General features: G+C 39.9%; 9 non-coding genes across 9 annotated transcripts; all 9 read left to right on the top strand.

Annotated features, from left to right (window-relative positions):
* The first annotated feature begins 237 nt into the window (after positions 1–237).
* LOC127996511 (5S ribosomal RNA) lies at positions 238–356 on the top strand. Its single transcript, XR_008169415.1, has one exon. It is a non-coding gene; the product is annotated as a 5S ribosomal RNA (ribosomal RNA).
* Positions 357–577: 221 nt separating this feature from the next.
* On the top strand, positions 578–696 carry LOC128004935 (5S ribosomal RNA). Its single transcript, XR_008177606.1, has one exon. It is a non-coding gene; the product is annotated as a 5S ribosomal RNA (ribosomal RNA).
* Positions 697–1,208: 512 nt separating this feature from the next.
* LOC128000303 (5S ribosomal RNA) lies at positions 1,209–1,327 on the top strand. Its single transcript, XR_008173090.1, has one exon. It is a non-coding gene; the product is annotated as a 5S ribosomal RNA (ribosomal RNA).
* A 628-nt stretch (positions 1,328–1,955) lies between these two features.
* Positions 1,956–2,074, top strand: LOC127996513 (5S ribosomal RNA). Its single transcript, XR_008169417.1, has one exon. It is a non-coding gene; the product is annotated as a 5S ribosomal RNA (ribosomal RNA).
* A 221-nt stretch (positions 2,075–2,295) lies between these two features.
* LOC128004936 (5S ribosomal RNA) lies at positions 2,296–2,414 on the top strand. The gene has a single exon (XR_008177607.1). It is a non-coding gene; the product is annotated as a 5S ribosomal RNA (ribosomal RNA).
* Positions 2,415–2,926: 512 nt separating this feature from the next.
* LOC128002846 (5S ribosomal RNA) lies at positions 2,927–3,045 on the top strand. The gene has a single exon (XR_008175582.1). It is a non-coding gene; the product is annotated as a 5S ribosomal RNA (ribosomal RNA).
* A 511-nt stretch (positions 3,046–3,556) lies between these two features.
* On the top strand, positions 3,557–3,676 carry LOC128004556 (5S ribosomal RNA). Its single transcript, XR_008177244.1, has one exon. It is a non-coding gene; the product is annotated as a 5S ribosomal RNA (ribosomal RNA).
* A 366-nt stretch (positions 3,677–4,042) lies between these two features.
* Positions 4,043–4,161, top strand: LOC128002820 (5S ribosomal RNA). The gene has a single exon (XR_008175557.1). It is a non-coding gene; the product is annotated as a 5S ribosomal RNA (ribosomal RNA).
* Positions 4,162–4,673: 512 nt separating this feature from the next.
* On the top strand, positions 4,674–4,792 carry LOC127996202 (5S ribosomal RNA). The gene has a single exon (XR_008169116.1). It is a non-coding gene; the product is annotated as a 5S ribosomal RNA (ribosomal RNA).
* The last annotated feature ends 208 nt before the right edge of the window (positions 4,793–5,000 follow it).

The following is a 5,000-nucleotide window of genomic DNA, read 5'->3' on the forward strand; positions in this document are numbered from 1 at the left end:
GCTTTAATCTTTTTGGAAAATTTCACGAATTATATAATAATCTTTCATTAAAAAAAAAAAAAGAGTCAATGCCCGATCTCTGAATCTTAGCAGGTTTAGGTCTGGTTAGTACTTTGATGAGAGACTGCCTAGGAATACCAGGTGCTTTAAGCTTTTGGGCTTTCTTTCCTACTTATATAATGTACTGGCGATAAGATTGGCTGGTCTTTAAATAGCCCTCTCTTTGCAACAGACTTCGCTTACGGCCATACCAACCTGGCTATGCCCGATCTCGTCCGATCTCGGAAGCTAAGCAGGTTTGGGCCTGGTTAGTACTTTGATGGGAGACCGCCTGGGAATACCAGGTGCTGTAAACTTTTTAGACATTTTTCACTTAGTTTATAATAATTTTGCCAAAAAATAGAGTCAATGCCCGATCTCTGAATCTTAGCAGGTTTAGGTCTGATTAGTACTTTGATGAGAGACTGCCTAGGAATACCAGGTGCTTTAAGCTTTTGGGTTTTCATTCCTACTTATATAATGTACTGGCGATAAGATTGGCTGGTCTTTAAATAGCCCTCTCTTTGCAGAAGACTTCGCTTACGGCCATACCATCCTGGCTATGCCTGATCTCGTCTGATCTCGGAAGCTAAGCAGGTTTGGGCCTGGTTAGTACTTGGATGGGAGACCGCCTGGGAATACCAGGTGCTTTAAGCTTTTTGGAAATTTTTCACTTAGTATATAATAATTTTGCCAAAAAATGGAGTCAATGCCAATCTCTGAATATTAGCAGGTTTGGGCTTGGTTAGTACATGGATGGGAGACTGCCTGGGAATACCAGGTGCTGTAAGCTTTTTGGACATTTTTCACTTAGTATATAATAATTTTGCCAAAAAATAGAGTCAATGCCCGATCTCTGAATCTTAGCAGGTTTAGGTCTGGTTAGTACATGGATGGGAGACTGCCTGGGAATACCAGGTGCTTTAATCTTTTTGGAAAATTTCACGAATTATATAATAATCTTTCATTAAAAAAAAAAAAAAAAAAAAAAAAAGAGTCAATGCCCGATCTCTGAATCTTAGCAGGTTTAGGTCTGGTTAGTACTTTGATGAGAGACTGCCTAGGAATACCAGGTGCTTTAAGCTTTTGGGTTTTCATTCCTACTTATATAATGTACTGGCGATAAGATTGGCTGGTCTTTAAATAGCCCTCTCTTTGCAGCAGACTTCGCTTACGGCCATACCATCCTGGCTATGCCCGATCTCGTCTGATCTCGGAAGCTAAGCAGGTTTGGGCCTGGTTAGTACTTGGATGGGAGACCGCCTGGGAATACCAGGTGCTGTAATCTTTTTGGAAATTTTTCACTTAGTATATAATAATTTTGCCAAAAAATAGAGTCAATGCCAATCTCTGAATATTAGCAGGTTTGGGCCTGGTTAGTACATGGATGGGAGACTGCCTGGGAATATACTGCCTTTAATTATAATTTTGCATTATTGAGACACTGTTTTCCTAATGAATGTTGTTCAGTGCTTTGACGCAATGTATTTTGTTTAAAGCACTATATAAATAAAGGTGATTGATTGATTGATTGAATACCAGGTGCTGTAAGCTTTTTGGACATTTTTCACTTAGTATATAATAATTTTGCCAAAAAAAAGTCAATGCCCGATCTCTGAATATTTGCAGGTTTGGGCCTGGTTAGTACATGGATGGGAGACAGCCTGGGAATACCAGGTGCTTTAATCTTTTTGGAAAATTTCACGAATTATATAATAATCTTTCATTAAAAAAAAAAAAAGAGTCAATGCCCGATCTCTGAATCTTAGCAGGTTTAGGTCTGGTTAGTACTTTGATGAGAGACTGCCTAGGAATACCAGGTGCTTTAAGCTTTTGGGCTTTCTTTCCTACTTATATAATGTACTGGCGATAAGATTGGCTGGTCTTTAAATAGCCCTCTCTTTGCAACAGACTTCGCTTACGGCCATACCAACCTGGCTATGCCCGATCTCGTCCGATCTCGGAAGCTAAGCAGGTTTGGGCCTGGTTAGTACTTTGATGGGAGACCGCCTGGGAATACCAGGTGCTGTAAACTTTTTAGACATTTTTCACTTAGTTTATAATAATTTTGCCAAAAAATAGAGTCAATGCCCGATCTCTGAATCTTAGCAGGTTTAGGTCTGATTAGTACTTTGATGAGAGACTGCCTAGGAATACCAGGTGCTTTAAGCTTTTGGGTTTTCATTCCTACTTATATAATGTACTGGCGATAAGATTGGCTGGTCTTTAAATAGCCCTCTCTTTGCAGAAGACTTCGCTTACGGCCATACCATCCTGGCTATGCCTGATCTCGTCTGATCTCGGAAGCTAAGCAGGTTTGGGCCTGGTTAGTACTTGGATGGGAGACCGCCTGGGAATACCAGGTGCTTTAAGCTTTTTGGAAATTTTTCACTTAGTATATAATAATTTTGCCAAAAAATGGAGTCAATGCCAATCTCTGAATATTAGCAGGTTTGGGCTTGGTTAGTACATGGATGGGAGACTGCCTGGGAATACCAGGTGCTGTAAGCTTTTTGGACATTTTTCACTTAGTATATAATAATTTTGCCAAAAAATAGAGTCAATGCCCGATCTCTGAATCTTAGCAGGTTTAGGTCTGGTTAGTACATGGATGGGAGACTGCCTGGGAATACCAGGTGCTTTAATCTTTTTGGAAAATTTCACGAATTATATAATAATCTTTCATTAAAAAAAAAAAAAAAAAAAAAAAAAGAGTCAATGCCCGATCTCTGAATCTTAGCAGGTTTAGGTCTGGTTAGTACTTTGATGAGAGACTGCCTAGGAATACCAGGTGCTTTAAGCTTTTGGGTTTTCATTCCTACTTATATAATGTACTGGCGATAAGATTGGCTGGTCTTTAAATAGCCCTCTCTTTGCAGCAGACTTCGCTTACGGCCATACCATCCTGGCTATGCCCGATCTCGTCTGATCTCGGAAGCTAAGCAGGTTTGGGCCTGGTTAGTACTTGGATGGGAGACCGCCTGGGAATATCAGGTGCTGTAATCTTTTTGGAAATTTTTCACTTAGTATATAATAATTTTGCCAAAAAATAGAGTCAATGCCAATCTCTGAATATTAGCAGGTTTGGGCCTGGTTAGTACATGGATGGGAGACTGCCTGGGAATACCAGGTGCTGTAAGCTTTTTGGACATTTTTCACTTAGTATATAATAATTTTGCCAAAAAATAGAGTCAATGCCCGATCTCTGAATATTTGCAGGTTTGGGCCTGGTTAGTACATGGATGGGAGACTGCCTGGGAATACCAGGTGCTTTAATCTTTTTGGAAAATTTCACGAATTATATAATAATCTTTCATTAAAAAAAAAAAAAAAAAAAAAAAAGAGTCAATGCCCGATCTCTGAATCTTAGCAGGTTTAGGTCTGGTTAGTACTTTGATGAGAGACTGCCTAGGAATACCAGGTGCTTTAAGCTTTTGGGTTTTCTTTCCTACTTAAATAATGTACTGGCGATAAGATTGGCTGGTCTTTAAATAGCCCTCTCTTTGCAGCAGACTTCGCTTACGGCCATACCAACCTGGCTATGCCGGATCTCGTCTGATCTCGGAAGCTAAGCAGGTTTGGGCCTGGTTAGTACTTGGATGGGAGACCGCCCTGGGAATACCAGGTGCTGTAAGCCTTTTGGACATTTTTCACTTAGTATATAATAATTTTGCCAAAAAATAGAGTCAATGCCTGATCTCTGAATATTAGCAGGTTTGGGCCTGCTTAGTACATGGATAGGAGACTGCCTGGGAATACCAGGTGTTTTAATCTTTTTGGAAAAGTTCACGAATTATATAATAATCTTTCATAAAAAATAAAAAAAAAGAGTCAATGCCCGATCTCTGAATCTTAGCAGGTTTAGGTCTGATTAGTACTTTGATGAGAGACTGCCTAGGAATACCAGGTGCTTTAAGCTTTTGGGTTTTCATTCCTACTTATATAATGTACTGGCGATAAGATTGGCTGATCTTTAAATAGCCCTCTCTTTGCAGCAGACTTCGCTTACGGCCATACCATCCTGGCTATGCCCGATCTCGTCTGATCTCGGAAGCTAAGCAGGTTTGGGCCTGGTTAGTACTTGGATGGGAGACCGCCTGGGAATACCAGGTGCGGTAAGCTTTTTGGAAATTTTTCACTTAGTATATAATAATTTTGCCAAAAAATAGAGTCAATGCCAATCTCTGAATATTAGCAGGTTTGGGCCTGGTTAGTACATGGATGGGAGACTGCCTGGGAATACCAGGTGCTGTAAGCTTTTTGGACATTTTTCACTTAGTATATAATAATTTTGCCAAAAAATAGAGTCAATGCCCGATCTCTGAATATTTGCAGGTTTGGGCCTGGTTAGTACATGGATGGGAGACTGCCTGGGAATACCAGGTGCTTTAATCTTTTTGAAAAATTTCACGAATTATATAATAATCTTTCATTTAAAAAAAAAAAAAAAAAAAAAAAAGAGTCAATGCCCGATCTCTGAATCTTAGCAGGTTTAGGTCTGGTTAGTACTTTGATGAGAGACTGCCTAGGAATACCAGGTGCTTTAAGCTTTTGGGCTTTCTTTCCTACTTATATAATGTACTGGCGATAAGATTGGCTGGTCTTTAAATAGCCCTCTCTTTGCAACAGACTTCGCTTACGGCCATACCATCCTGGCTATGCCCGATCTCGTCTGATCTCGGAAGCTAAGCAGGTTTGGGCCTGGTTAGTACTTGGATGGGAGACCGCCTGGGAATACCAGGTGCTGTAAGCTTTTTGGAAATTTTTCACTTAGTATATAATAATTTTGCCAAAAAATAGAGTCAATGCCAATCTCTGAATATTAGCAGGTTTGGGCCTGGTTAGTACATGGATGGGAGACTGCCTGGGAATACCAGGTGCTGTAAGCTTTTTGGACATTTTTCACTTAGTATATAATAATTTTGCCAAAAAATAGAGTCAATGCCCGATCTCTGAATATT

This window comes from Carassius gibelio, chromosome B22 (assembly GCF_023724105.1).
Source record: "Carassius gibelio isolate Cgi1373 ecotype wild population from Czech Republic chromosome B22, carGib1.2-hapl.c, whole genome shotgun sequence".
NCBI lineage: Eukaryota > Metazoa > Chordata > Actinopteri > Cypriniformes > Cyprinidae > Carassius > Carassius gibelio.